Here is a 15,693-nt window from a genome sequence, read left to right as displayed (position 1 = left end):
TTATCTGTGTCTGTCATGTTGGTACTCTCAGTTGCAGTTAGATAGCATTGTATTTGTAAACTCCTTCCTCCCCTGCCTTCACTTTTACCCTTCCTTAGGCTTAGGGAAGAGAGAACTTCCCTAAGGAAGTTCTATTTAAGGAATATTGGTGAATTAACATTTATTATAAGCATGTGGTTTCCTACATCATTTGAATAATCACACTCCAGGTAGGGTTGCACACCCTGGGTAGGCTTGCTTACATTCTTTCTCCCTTCACTAAAGCAGCTGTCTTCCTCCGGAGTGAGTTCAGCTTTCTGAGATAGGTTTGACTTAGCCTCACCTCTGGAAGCCCAGACTGAACTGGCCTGTCTTAGGAACCTGAACTCTCTCTCTCTCAGACTGGGTTTAGTCTGTGTGTTCAGTTACCTTTCTTGTGAGTTTTAAATGCCCTGTTTTGGTTCTAAAGCTCTCTTCAACATCAGTTAGGGTATTTCAATTGGTTAACCCCTTCCTACCCTGGTTTCCCATTCCACCTTCTTCAAGTTTAAAGTATTATACCAAAATGTGGTATATAAGTATTCATAGTAGTAGTATTTACAAGTATTTTAAATGAATTAAGTTAAGAAATAATGATGATGATGATGATGATGATGATGATGATGATGTAGAAAAGTCAACAACAAACAGCAAGTGCCGCCTTTGTAAAGAAGCAGATGAAACCGTGGACCACCTAATCAGTTGTTGTAAAAAGATCACACAGACTGACTACAAACAAAGGCATGACAAGGTAGCAGGGATGATACACTGGAACATCTGCAAAAAATACAAGCTACCTGTAGCCAAACATTGGTGGGACCATAAAATTGAAAAAGTTGAAGAAAATGAAGATGTAAAAATATGATGGGACTTCCGACTCCAAACAGACAAACATCTGCCACACAATACACCAGATATAACTGTAGTCAAAAAGAAAGAAAAACAAGTCAAAATAATCGACATGGCAATACCAGGGGATAGCAGAATAGAAGAAAAAGAAATAGAAAAAACAACCAAATACAAAGATCTACAAATTAAAATTGAAAGGCTGTGGCAGAAAAAGACCAAAATAATCCCAGTGGTCATTGGCGCCCTGGGTACAGTTCCAAAAGCCCTTGAAGAGCACCTCAACACCATAGGGGCCACAGAAATCACCATCAGCCAATTACAAAAAGCAACTTTACTGGGAACAGCCTATATTCTGCGACAATATCTATAATAACCAACAGTATTGATGATAAAATTCAGCCATCCCAGGTCCTTGGGAAGGACTCGATGTCTGGATAAAACAAATCAGTCATTAACACCTGTCTGACTGTGTTAATAATAATAATAATAATAATAATAATAATAATAATAATAATAATATCAAGTGTTATATGTGTTCCTCACCCGACTTTTATCTGTTACACCCTGTTTATAGAATAGCCTCCCCAGAGAGGTTCACCTGGTTTCATCACTGTGTTCTTTTAGATGCCAGGTAAATACCTTTTTGTTCACTCAGGCTTTTTAAATTTTGAGTTTCAAATTTGACTTTTAACTTATTTTAAAAGACTTTTTAAATTGTGTTGTATTGTATTTTGTATTTCCATGCCCCGCCCCCCGGTCTGTTATGATTTAATGTGGCAAGTGTTTTTATTTCATTTTTAATGGGGCGGCCAGCAAAAAAAGTTTGTTTGTTTGTTTGTTTGTTTGTTTGTTTATTATCATTATTGTTATTTTGTAATCATACATGCACACAAACACGCACGCACACATGCACACACATAGTTGCTGTGGGGTGTCAGTTTTGAATGGTCCCTCATATAAAAAGCTGCCTGCAAATAGAAAATGAACATACATAGAAAAAAAATATAACCAAACCATTTTGCTTGTGTGCTAGTTCAGTACTTACAATGGACATTATTTAACACAGAGGGCCATTAAAAATGTGACCCTTTAGAGTCTAAAGTGGTACAAACCATGCTACCATTCTGCTTTGTGTATAGAACACGCCTGACATCTGTAGGGGAATCCCAAGGCCGTTCAACATTGACCCCTGTCCTTTATCCCATCCCAATCATTCAGGCTTTTAAGAACAGAAATACAAACCATTTTTATATACTGTATGGGGAAATGATTAGGAGCTGTTAATAAATTGTGATTTAACCTTATGAGATTTATTCTATCCCACTTTCTCTCTGGCATGGTTTTATGATCCTGAGTGTCTACTGATGGATTTTTTTGTCAGTGTATTTTATAGGTTGCATAGAATGTTTTACAGCTGTAAAAGCCTCCCCTGCTAACTGGACAAAGAGGCACCTTTTACCGTGGTGATTCTCTTTATTTAGCAGGGGGAGAGTAACTGGCCCTATCCACCCCCAGCACAGTACCTCCAGGGACTGTTGGTGGTGTCTATCTTAAGTTTCTTTTTAGATTGTGAGCCCTTTGGGGACAGGGAGCCATCTTATTTATTTATTATTTCTCTGTGTTAACCGTCCTGAGCCATATTTGGAATGGCGGTATAGAAATTGAATTTATTATTATTATTAACAACAATTTTGATGAAGGGTATAAGTTCAGTAATAACAACTCACCAGGGGTGTAGCTATAATTGAGTGGATGGGTTCAAAGAATCCGTGCCCCCCAGCTCCCAATGGCCCCCCAGCTCCAGCCCTCCCTATTTTCTTCATTATCTTCCTCACTCGGAGGGGCTACCATGGAGAGGGGTGAACACGGGCCACCTCTCCCCTCGCTACGCCCCTACAACTCACAAAAGGGTTACCAACAAGGAAACTTCTTTCTTAAAACATTAGCAAAGGATATACCATAGGATCCCCTTGTTGCAGATAAATTACTTATCCTTTATAAGTAATTGAACAGGAAGCCAACTTTAACTGAGAAACAAGAGTTTGATATTTATTACATACCAAACATAAACTAAGAGGAGGAAAATAGGCCAACTATCTCTTATGCAGAGAGAGGGAGAACTTCTCAGTTTGAATTCAAGTCAGCAAGTGAGGAGGAGACAAACACAGAGACTCCACTCAGTGTTCTCTGTAATTGTTTTCATCTGTGGGTGGCATGAGTTTTGCTCTGGGCAGTAGCATCAAGGCAATGTGTGCGCACATACATTCAGAGTGGGGCCGATCCTGATTCAACCTGAGCGGGATCTAAAATCAACTGAGTGGACATCAAAAATCTTGTGAGTGCCCACATGTGTGCACGCCTTAGAAGGAACACGGACTCCAACCCACATGCTCTGCCACACAAGCAGCAAAGATTGGACTTAGCTGCCTTAGCCTGATCTTTGTTGCTCGTGTGAGCCATTGGGAGCTGTGCGGCTCCTGGTAGTGGCAAGGTGGCAAACCTGCCTCTGAAGCCCGCCTCTAAAGTGAGGTTAAGGGAGTGAGTGCTCTCTTAGCCCCATTTTTTGACTGTCTGCCAGCCCCATATGGGATCCCCATAATGCATGTATCCACCCCCAGCACAGTACCTCCAGTGACTGTTGCTGGTGTCTATCTTATGTTTCCTTTTTAGATTGTGAGCCCTTTGGGGACAGGGAGCCATCTTATTTGTTTTCTATTTCTCTGTGTAAACTGCCCGGAGCCATTTTTGGAAGGGCGGTATATAAATTGAATGAATGAATGAATAAAGTGTATTATGAGATTTTGGGGGGATGATACATCTTGGCCCCGACCCTCCGCCACTGTCGGAGAGAGCTGGAGTCCATGAGGGCATGAGATCTGTGCACCCAGCATGGGCGGGGCAATTGTCTGCGGGAGAGATAAGGTTTTACAGCCTTCCTCCCCGTGTGCCCCAATCCCTTTCTCACGGATCATGAGAAACAGCTCTTTTTATTCAGTGCACTGCAGCAACATACTTCCTATCTGTACCATGCATTTGATGAGGCCTGTACTCGCAGACAATGGGAAGAGAGCTGGTCTTGAGGTAGCAAGCATGACTTGTCCCTTGAAGCTAAGCAGGATCCGCCCTGGTTGCATATGAATGGGAGACTTGATATTTGAGCGCTGTAAGATATTCCCCTCAGGGGATGGAGCCGCTCTGGGAGGAGCATCTAGGCTCCAAGTTCCTTCCCTGGGAGCATCTCCAAGATAGGGCTTAGAGATATTCCTGCCTGCAACCTTGGAGAAGCCACTGCCAGTATGAGCAGACAATCCTGAGCGAGATGGATTTATGGTCTGACTCAGTATATGGCAGCTTCCTGTGTTCCTATGTTCCTACCCAGGTTCACTTTTAAAATGAATAATCGTATTCACAGAAACAGGTATGTGTGTACAGAATAGGAGATAACAACATAATTTCTGAATAGGGCTTAAATGTCATCCTGGTTCACTGGGCCCTTTTTTCTCTCTGCGTAAAACATGCAAATAACAACATTGATCTTTGCATCTCCTGTTAGGTCTCATATGCATCGTGCAGCTCCTTTAAAGATAACAAGCAAGGTTATTCTTGAACACTATGCATTTTAATTTAAAAACAAACATTTTGATGGTATGGATCAAACGCTGCAGTTTTAAGAAAATCAAAGCGCGTGGTGGAGACATTTGAATAAAGGAAATGGATGCAAGCAAAATTATCCCGCACCTTTTTGATTAGCGGGTCTAGGAATAAAAACAGTGATTCAGACAAGATAACTAATGAAAAGCAATTGGGTTACAGATAATGCTGATCTTTGGAAACTTTCATCCTGGTTCATTTCCTGTAATGGAACACATGCAAAAAGTGCAACAGGCAAAATGAATTGCCAAATTTTCCTCCTGAGTGGGTTTTCATCAGAAATCAAAATTAATAGCATCCCTCCAGTTTGGTGTTACTCAAAAACAAAACAAAACAAAACAAAAGCAATTGAGATTAGGGCTGTGCACAGACCAGTTTGGAGGCCCATTTTACGGGCCTCCTAACTGGTTCGATAGACTGTCTCTTCTGCTGGTTTGAAGGTGGAGGGTATAGCTTTAAGGACAGGGTAGGGTGCATTTACGCCCCACCCTACTGAGCTTCTTCCTCCGGTGATCTGCATAAAAATAGTCTGGCGGGGTGGCAGCGTGCTTCCTTGCCACCCTGTTATCTCCCGACTAAATGTGGCCAGAAGTGCCTGTCATGAGTGTGCACATCATGGGTGGGCGGGAGCACATCACGCACATGCATGCACACGTCACACACACACAATATGTGCCAGGCACTTCCAGCCTCTTCTGGTCAGGGAATCAACAGGGCGGCCAAGAGGTATGCTGTTGTCCCACAGGACTATTTTTACACAGAGCACCAGAGGGGGCAGCATGGTGGGGATGGGTAAATGCACCCTCCCCCATCCTTAAAGCTATCCCCATCACCATCGGCTCAAAGGGTGCTGGTTCCATGCACACTGCTAATTGAGACTGATGGCAGAAAGCTTAAACTTTCTAAGATGTGCCTTAGTCCTTCTCCCCAGTTATATGAACACATGGAGCTGTCTTAGTACCATAAGAACATAAGAGCATAAGAACAGCCCTGGTGGATCAGGCCCAAGGCCCATCTAGTCCAGCATCCTGTTTCACACAGTGGCCCACCAGACACCTCTGGGGAGCCCACAGGCCAGAGGTATGTGAAGGCCCTCTCTCCTGCTGTTGCTCCCCCGCAACTGAGAGGCATTGTACCTCTGAGGCGGGAGGTGGTCCTCAGCCACCAGACTAGTAGCCATTGGTAGACATAGATAGCCAGTGATAGACTATAAAAGGCAGGGGGAGCCACTCCCGGCCTTGCTGCAAATGTGGCACTGGCTGGAATATGCTTGGAAATGGGGGGCATGGCTCCGTTTGCAAGTGCGCCACGTCCCAGGCATCTGATGTCAGATGCAGGGGGCATGGCTGCGGGCCCTATGCTGGTGAGCTGAACCGGGGCAGCCAGCAGCTTCCCTATGCTCCTGTCTCCAAGGGTTAAGGCAGGGGACTTTCCCACTCTTTCCTTGATATGCCTTTTGATATTTGGATGTGTGCTTCTGGTGTGTGCCATTTTCTTATCCCTAGTTATGCTGGGATATAGTTCTGTGCCCAGTGAGGATTCAGATGATTATGAATGGGCATGATTAGGAGTCCCTAAAACAAAACCCAGTTCATACCTATCCATCCTCTTCCTGGTTCTTTGCCTGCTCATTTTCAGAATGGGCGGAACTGTAACGAATGGGCTATATTCATTCCAAGAATGGATACCTATCCCCAATCCATCTGCAGTGTGGGCACGTAGAGCACATTCAGAGCACCAGTGCTAAAGGCTAACACATTTCTGAGTTTTTTCATTTAGAAAGTAAATGACTAATGCCCTGTTCTTACAGCAATCTATGACTCTCTCAAGTCCTGCACTTGTACACTTAGATGCACACTGTCCAGGCATTCAACTGAACATGTGTAGGGTGCCATTCTAGATATGTTCATTCACCCTGGACACTCCGTAAGGACAGGACTTAAGGGGGAATGTGGCAGAGGCTTCTAAACTCATGAATGTTGTGGTGAAAATGGGTGGAAAAAAGAAGTTCTTCCTCTACAACTGGTGGTTTCCCAGTGAAATCAATTGACAATAGATTCAGGACAATGGTACTTTTTCATAGCGTGTCATTAATGTATGGAATTTGCTACCATAGTGGCACTGGTCACTGGCTTAAATAAAAGGCGATGAAGCAAATTCATAAGAATGTAAGAACAGCCCTGCTGGATCAGGCCCAAGGCCATCTAGTCCAGCATCCTGTTTCACACAGTGGCCCACCAGATGCCACTAGAAGCCTACAGGCAGGAGCTGAAAGGGGCATGCCCTCTCTCCTGCTGTTACTCCCCTGCAACTGGTACTCAGAGGCATCCTGCCTTTGAGGCTGGAGGTGGCCTTTAGCCCTCCAACTAGTAGCCGATGATAGCCCTCTCCTCCATGAAGTTATCTAAATCCCTCTTAAAGCCATCCAGGTTGTTGGCTATCACCACATCTTGTGGCAGAGAATTCCACAAGTTGATTATGCATTGTGTGAAAAATGCATTTTGGTCCTAGATTTTGGTCCTAGGTTTGCTGGTCCTAGATTTCCTGGCAATCAATTTTATGGGATGACCCCTGGTTCTAGTGTTATGTAAGAGGGAGAAGAATTTCTCTCTATCAACTTTCACCACTTCATGCATGATTTTATAGACCTCTATCATGTCTCCCTGCAGTCATCTTTTTTCTCAACTAAAAAGCCCCAGGTGTTATAGTCTAGTCTAGTCTATCGACAGCCATGACACAACTGGGACATCCATGTTTTAATGGAACATACCACTAGCTGCCAGGAGACAAGCAAAGGAGGAGGGTTGTTGGCGTCATACTCTATTGCTTCTCAGAGAGATAGGCTGGAAATTGCTGGAAAGAGGTTGCTGGATTGGACGGATCCTTTGCCAGATCCAGCAGGGTTCTTGTCTGCTCAGAATTCTATAATTGCATTAATGGAATTAAAATACTCCTTAACAGGAATCCAGTTTAATAACCCAATAGCCCACTTAACAACCTTAAGCACAAGGATTGCATCCATGTATTAGCATCCAATGCAGATTAGGATTTGTGTCCTCATATCACTGTAGAGCCCAGAGAGCATTCAAACACAATAAACCTCTTTCTCAATCTGGATTGCTCCCCCCACACCCTGCATGATCCAGATTACAAATACGACAAATATTTATACATCGCTTTTCAACAAAAGTCCCCAAAGCAACTTACATAGATATGCGTAAATAAATAAAATGGCTCCCTGTCCCCAAAGGGCTCACCATCTAAAAAAGAATCATGAGATAGGCACCAGCAACAGCCACTGGAGGGATGCTGTGCTGGGCATGGGTATGGCCAGTTGCTCTCCCCCTGCTAAATGAAGACAATCACCACTTTTAAAAGGTGCCTCTTTGTTCAGTTAGCTGGGCACAGATTACCTTTAAAGTCCAATGGCCTGAGTCCTACATACATTAGGGAATGGTTTCTCTTGCTATGGACCGAGTCCTACATAGGGAATGACTTCTCCTGTCCAACCCTTGAGATCTGGGACCTCTACTTTGCACCATGTAACTTCTTACTTAGGTGAGATTAACAGGGACCTAGAGCAGAGCTTTTCCTGTGATAGTACCCATCTGTTTAAAGTCCCCCCCCCAAAAAAAATCTAGATACCACTTTCCTTCCATCAGTAAATCAAAGCTGGGCTTTTCTCCAAGTTTCCCCAACATTTGTCTGATGTTTATTTCACTTACTATTTTATTATTATTACTATTTTATTTTATTTTATTTCACTTACTATTTTACTATTTTACTGTCTTCACTTACTATTTTAAATCATGAGATTGTTGTTGATGTTTTGTTATTGTGAGCTGTCCGGAGTATAATTTTGTTATGTAGAAGAGAAATCAACACGTTCCACCACTAGTGTCACCATCTAAACTCTTTGGGCCTCTCTCAAAATTCCCAAGATGTGTTATCTGAGGAGGCATCTCAAAATCTGACCCAAATTTCACTTTAGGCAAATATTCAGTGTCAGCTCTACTGCAGATCTACCTCTTGTTACTTTTTAAAAAAAACTTCTCCTTATTCTCTTTTGCTCCAAACAAAATCATCACAGCCTGTTAAATTTATTTTTGCATGAACTCTCCCTGCTCCAAATGCCCAGGGTAACTCTTTGGAATGTCTGTATCTTTCTATATGAACAAAACAGAAGGGGTGGGGGGAAATAACCCCCAAGAACCAATGCTTTTCAATAAAATTTGAGTTGAAATTACTTTTGCACCTGAAATTAGAGCACAATTCCTCTGGCTTTTACTTGGTGGTAGTGAACCGAGGCCCCAGACCCACTGTACACTTATCTGTGCCATGCAACATTTCTAGTTTTGAAACTCTTCTCCCAAAATAAGCTCTTGGCTTGCTGCTGCTGCTGCTGCTGCTGGATTTAGTTGATCATGTACATGATCTATTATAATAGAACTGAGGAAGCAAGTGAGGGGAAGCAATTAGCACAGGAAGCACACTTAGTTGCTCATTTGAAGACTGTGGAACTTAAATATGAAACAAAAGTCCTGCTGGATAAGATCAAAAGTCCAACTTGACCATCATCTTCTTTCCAATCTTGATGCTTCCAGGAAACCCACAAGGAAATAGAGAAAGTAAAATTTTTATATATCTACATAGGTTGCTGCCTCATACCAAATCAGACCATTGATCCATCTAGCTTAGTATCATCTGCACTGTCTGGCAGCACTCTCTAACGTATCAGGCAGGAGATTTCCCCAGCTCTACCTGGAAATGCTGCCAGGGATAGAACCTGGGTCCTTCTGTGTAGGGATGGGAACGTATCAAAAACTGTGATTCGATTCGAGCTCGAATCAAAATAAGCTGTTTTGCTTCAAACACGAATTGAATCAGCCCTAAGCAGTTTGGACAATTTGGACATGATTTGATTCAATTTGGACATGATTTGATTCAATTACAAATCAATTTGCATATCCCTACTTATGTGTATATAGCACGGATTTTACCACTGAGCTATGACACCATCCCTAAATGTATAGCCCCTCTTCCACCCCTGGCAGGGCTTGTCTGAGAGTTGAACCCAGGCTCTCACTTTATGTGAGAATCTTACAACTAGACCAACAAACTACAAACTCCTTCCCCAATCATTTGCTCCCAGAAGTTGATATTCAGAGGAATATTGTTCTTTTGAACTATGTGACAGAAGGGAGCAGGAGTCATTCTTTCCTCTTTGCTGATCTTGTACCTTCGATACCAATGGCTGAACCGGAGGAGAAAAACTGAGTAGGGGGTGGATGGCATAGAAGGGGCAAAATGGCCCACAAGTAAGGTTTCTGAAACAGAAATGGGGAGTAGGTGGGAGAAAACTATATGTCTGAGTGGGTGTATAACATTCTTGCCTCCCATTGGAGCCACCCATATTTCTTTACACTCGACACAACTAGGAAAAACAGTCACAGAAAGACATGTAACATGTGGTAGAGCTCTTAGGTCTAGTGTTATTCATACTGCTAACCGAGCAAAGAGGCACCTTTTTCAAGTGGTGATTCTCTTAGATTTAGCATGGGGAGAGAAACTGGCCCTGTCCAACCCCAGCACAACACCCCACCAATGGCTATTGCCAGTATCTACATTATATTTTTGCTTTTAAGACTATGAGCTCTTTGGGGACAGGGAACCATGTTATTTCTGCTTATTTTTCTGTGTAAACCACTTTAAAAACATTGTTTGAAAAATGGTATATAAATATGTGCAGCAGTAGTAGTAGTAAAAACATAAGAATATAAGAACAGCCCTATTGGATCAGGCCCAAGGCCCACCTAGTCCAGCATCCTGTTTCACAATGGCCCACCAGATGCCGCTGGAAACTCACAGGCAGAAGCTGAGGGCATGCCCTCTCTCCTGCTGTTATTCCCCTGCAACTGGTACTCAGAGGCATCCTGCCTTTGAGGCTGGAGGTGGCCTATAGCCCTCTGACTAGTAGCTGTTGATGGACCTCTCGGCCATAAAGTTATCCAAACCTCTCTTAAAGCCATCCAGGTTGTTGGCTGTCACCATATCTTGTGGCAGAGAATTCCATAAGTTGATTAATTGTGTGAAAAGTTACCTCCGATTGCTGGTCCTCAGTTTCCTGGCAATCAGTTTCGTGGGATGAACCCTGGTTCTAGTGTTATGTGAGAGGGAGAAGAATTTCTCTCTATCCACTTGCTCCACACCATGCATGATTTTATAGACCTCTGTCATGTCTTCCTGCAGTCGTCTTTTTTCTAAACTAAAAAGCCCCAGGAGTTGTAGCCCCTGGTCATCTTTGTTGCCCTCTTCTGCACCTTTTCTAGTTCTACAATGTCCTTTTTTAGATGTGGTGACCAGAATTGTACTCAGTACTCCAGGTTTGGCCGCACCATAGTTCTGTATAAGGGCATATGAGCAGATTTATTTTCAGTCCCCTTCCTAATGATTCCTAGCATGGAAGTGGCCTTTTTCACAGCTGCTGCACATTGAGTCAACACTTTCAATAAGCTGTCCACCATGTCTCCAAGATCCCTTTCCTGGTCAGTCACTGACAGCTCAGATCCTATCAACATATACTTGAAGTTGAAGTTTTTCATCCCAATGTACCACTAGTAGTAGTGGTACTTGTATGTCCCTCTAACGTTTCTGTTAGTGACACCATTGTCAAGATATTGCTGGGAATCATTTTACTGAGAAACAACAAATAATCTATCTCCAAGCAGTCCTTGATTAGGAGAGTGTGTGGCAATTCATTTGCATATTTACTCTGTATGGGATGGTGTGTGTGGATGGATTCAAGATGAAAGGAACCCACTGTTGAATGCTTCCTTCCTCTGCCTCTTTTAGGAGGCACTTGTCAGGAAAGGGACTTGATGAATCATGAAAATGAATGTAACACAAAGGGGGGAAATGCACATTTCCTACAAATAATTGTCATGCAGATTATCCACTCATTTCATAAATAGTGCCCTAATTGTCAACTCGGAATGTAGCAGCAGTAGGCACAAGGGGAATATGCTTAAACCAAAATGTAAACAAAGATATAAAAGATAGATCAAAACCCTTTATCAGTTACACAAGATCTAATAACTGGAGGGATTGGGTTCATTATAGAAAGAAGAGGAAATAACAAAGGAATAATGTGAACAGCAGGGGGAAAATACCAAATCTCTTTGAGTAACACAAGGTGCTAAACAGATGAAATGATTTCACACTATGGATAGTAAACAATGATGAGATAAAAGGAGGACTCTCTGAAGGTTTATCAGAAGGAATTAGATACAAAGGAGAGAGGAACAAAGCTGGAATATTAAATAATTACTCATCATCTGTCAAAAGAAAGGGAAAAGGATGGAGGAGGGAGAGACCGTGCAGGTGTCCACAGATGGGTCCTTAAGGAATCTTAAGCATTCAAAGACAAGAAATACTGGCTATGAGTCTTTTGGCATTGACAGATCGAATAGCTCTTTTAAAAAGGCTGAAGCACCAATTGATTGAAACTCACAACACGGTCATTGGTCTAGGATCCAAGGGAAAAAATGTGACTGTGAAATGAATAGTTAAAGAAGAAATGTCACCATTTTCATGAATGCATGTAAAATAGTTGCAAAATGGTATGAACATATTGATGTCCTGCAGGCTGCATTGAGCAGGGTGGGGACATCTAACCAGCGGTGGCACCAGAAAATGAGTTGCGGGTGATGGGGAACAGAAGGGGCAAAGTGCATTTAGGGTGCATGAGCTGTATCCCACATATTGGAAACTGAAATGGTGGGCCGGCAGGGGAAGCCACTTTTCGGGGGTGCTTGCCCTTGATCCACCCTCTGGAGTTGCCTTTGCATTCAACTTTTAAAGGGTTGGAAGATGAGAAAAGGGTTTAGCTGGTGGCCTCATTTTGGCACTTTGACCAATCAGGTAGGCACAGCAGCACCCGTTGAAGGTGGGCGTGCCTCTGCCAACCTGCCATTTGGGAATATGATACAAGTTTGTATTAGCTCAGATTAAGCAGAATTGGCTTCTACTTTGGAGGCCCTGTTAGCTTAGCTTAATCAGAGGCAATCTAATATGATTTGGGCTAATACAGGCCATTGAGGACCCCATGATTAAATACTGGGCTGAGTAATATCAGTGGGCTGATAATATACAACAATATATTCATGATCTCCCAGCAACTCCATTCATGCCTGAAGAATCTTTGAATAATGTAGCCAACAGGGTGCATCAGAGCTACCTTGTACTCAATCTTGAAAACTGACAAAATAATAAGTAAGAAGAGGGAAAGGATATTTAGTTATTATTTATTGATTTGATGTATATACCACCCTTCCTAAAGTGGCTCAGGGCAGTTTACATTAAGCTCAGAAGCACATAATATTAACACAATTAAAAGAAAAACAAAAGCATTCAAATCAGATTAAAATTAAAAATAAAACTAGATATAATTAAAAGTTTTAATAAATAAATAAATAAATAAATAAATAAATAAATAAATAAATAAATAGCTAGCCAGGATAAAAAGGTGGTTCTTGAAGGCTCTCCCGAAGGCCTCCAAGGAAGATAATCCTCTTATATCCATGAGATAAGATATCATGAAATCCATGATAGGCAGCCCACCACGTAAAAGGAGACCTAAACTCCCTAGCTGATTGGCTCAGCCGGGAAGATCTCCTACCAGGAGAATGGGCACTAAACCAGCTGGTCTTCGAGCAGGTAGCATGCAGGTGGGAACAGCCCATACTAGACTTATTTGCGACACCTTTTAACGCGAAACTGCCAAGATTCGTGACCAGATCCCGGTGTCTGATGGCAGAGGAAACAAATGCATTGTCAAAGCGATGGCCAAGTGGCGTTCTGTACGCGTTCCCACCAATTCCATTAATGCCTTGAGTGTTGAGGTGCAAAAGGGAGCAGCGGGCGGAAGTCATTCTAGTGGCCCCATATTGGCCAAGACATCCATGGTTTGTGGAACTGGTTCATCTCAGCGTGGCCAAATCGTGGCATCTGCCGGTCACACCAGATCTGTTGATGCAAGGTCCAGTTCTCCAACACAGCTAACCATGTATATTTAGTATAGGAGAGAAAGAGAGACTAAATAGAATCTTCCAGGAGCTACGCAGGACTGAAATCCAGCCCTGGATTAATCCTAGAATTTAACTGGAATTCTCTCTTCTGTGTCTCCAGGCTCGCTGATGAAGAGTGTTCCTCTTGATTATGCATAGAATACTTTCCCTTCACCTTTGAGTAACCAATGGCATCTCAGATTAGTGGGAAAGAGTTCTGGATTAGAGCACACGGCTCATTTTTCAAAGTGAGCCCTCAAATGCATAGCAGTCGACTCCAGTCATATCAATTGCTTGTGGCTCCTGCGAGCTGATTTTTGGGAGCCACCTTTGGGAAGAGAATGTATGGCCTGACCATGTTGGTTAACAGCTACTGATGTGCTCATTTTCCATGAGTTTATCTAGTCGTCTTTGAACCCTGTGACATGAAAAACTCCTGAATGTAAATGGCTTTCGCATGGTGGGAAACAAACAAACAGACAGACAGACACAAACAAATAAATGGAATATTAGATTTTGTCCAGAATAATGAGCAAGAGAAAAATGGGAACAAGATGGAGAAAATGTCCCTTAAACCTACAGTCAAATATATGGCTCCAGTGGAGAAAATAAACACAGTACAAGCATTGAGTGCTACAGGAGTATAATATAAATCTTAAAGGGAGGTATTACTGCTATGTAAGGCTCTAGTTATAGCTCACCCAAGCCATTTTCAGACAGCATTTGTCACAATACCTCAGCAAGAACATAATTGCCCTTGAGCTGGTAAAGAGCAGAACAGCAAGACTAATATCCTTCGAGATGTGTCATAGAGGAAGGTTAAAGAAGTGCTCCTTAATGTACCCAACAAGAGAGACTTTGCAATCTATCCTCGAAGTCACTCTGTCTCTTGGCTAGGGTGAAGCATCTGAAAAGGAAGCATTGTGAAACAACAATAGGTGGCATCTTTTAAAGGTTTCTTTGCATTTTTTATTTTATGTTTTGAAAAACAGTGGAAATATTTTTTTTACACAAAGACTCCATTTGAACGACAAAGCATCAAAATGCCGCAAATACGTAAGCAGTGGTGACTCATACAATAGTTTCCTAGTAGACAACTAACTTCCAAAATCCTAGACCAAAATCATCTTTGATGCATATGGCTCTGAATGAACATATGAAGCCGCCTTATTGGTGATTTAGCTCAGTATTCGGGCAGTGTAGGAGAGTGGTGCGCACTCCCAAATCAGTGGTTGTGTGTTTGCAAAGATCAAGGAAAGAAGCAGGGAAGTGACCATGTGGGGATCTGGATAGGATGAGCACAACTTTCTGTCTACAGCATTTGATTGAGGGAAGACTAAAAGTAACCCTACCCATCTCCGGGCTCCCACAAAAACCACTCTCTCCTCCCAAAGATCAACTTGAGCTTTGCAAAGAGATGGCCACCAATGGGGAGCACACAAAGTTCTCCTAACCTGTCTAAGCACTCATCTGATCTGGTTTTGTTCATGAGAACCACCCTGTGGTTAACACTGTAACTGTGGTTCTCAAGGTTTCAAACAGGGGTCTTTCCCAACACCATCTGGAGATGCCAGGGATTGAATCCGAGACTTCCTGCAACCAAAGCTACCCCATCTACCTCAATCTGCCACCCAACCATTAATCTTTATTGTGTGCATGTATGCATTTGTATGGTGCTTTTCACCCTCACAGCTTCAGCACAGCTAACAACAGAATTAAAAGATATATAAATGTCATAGCGTTCAATAAGAATAAAAAAGCAAAATGGGACAGAATAATAACCAATAGCATTAAAACTGCAGTCAAGTGAGAGTGCCCCATCTCAGTCCATCTCAAAGGCACAACAAAAATTGGTCTTAAGAAGCTACCCAAAGGCCAGGAGACTTGGGGTATATGAGTTTCCCAGGAAAGGGAATTCCAGAGTCTGGGGGATGTTGATAAGAATGCCCTGTCCTGCATGCTTACTAGTCAAGCCTCAACAGGCATTGATACACAGAGCAGGACTTCCACCAGAGCTCATTAAAAAGTAGAAGAAGAAAAGACCTGCTGGATCAGGCTCAAGGAGTGTATCTAGACCAAAATCTTGATTCCCACAGTGGCCCGCCTCTGG

The sequence above is a fragment of the Hemicordylus capensis genome, chromosome 4 (assembly GCF_027244095.1).
Source record: "Hemicordylus capensis ecotype Gifberg chromosome 4, rHemCap1.1.pri, whole genome shotgun sequence".
Taxonomy (NCBI): domain Eukaryota; kingdom Metazoa; phylum Chordata; class Lepidosauria; order Squamata; family Cordylidae; genus Hemicordylus; species Hemicordylus capensis.
This window is presented reverse-complemented; position numbering follows the sequence as displayed.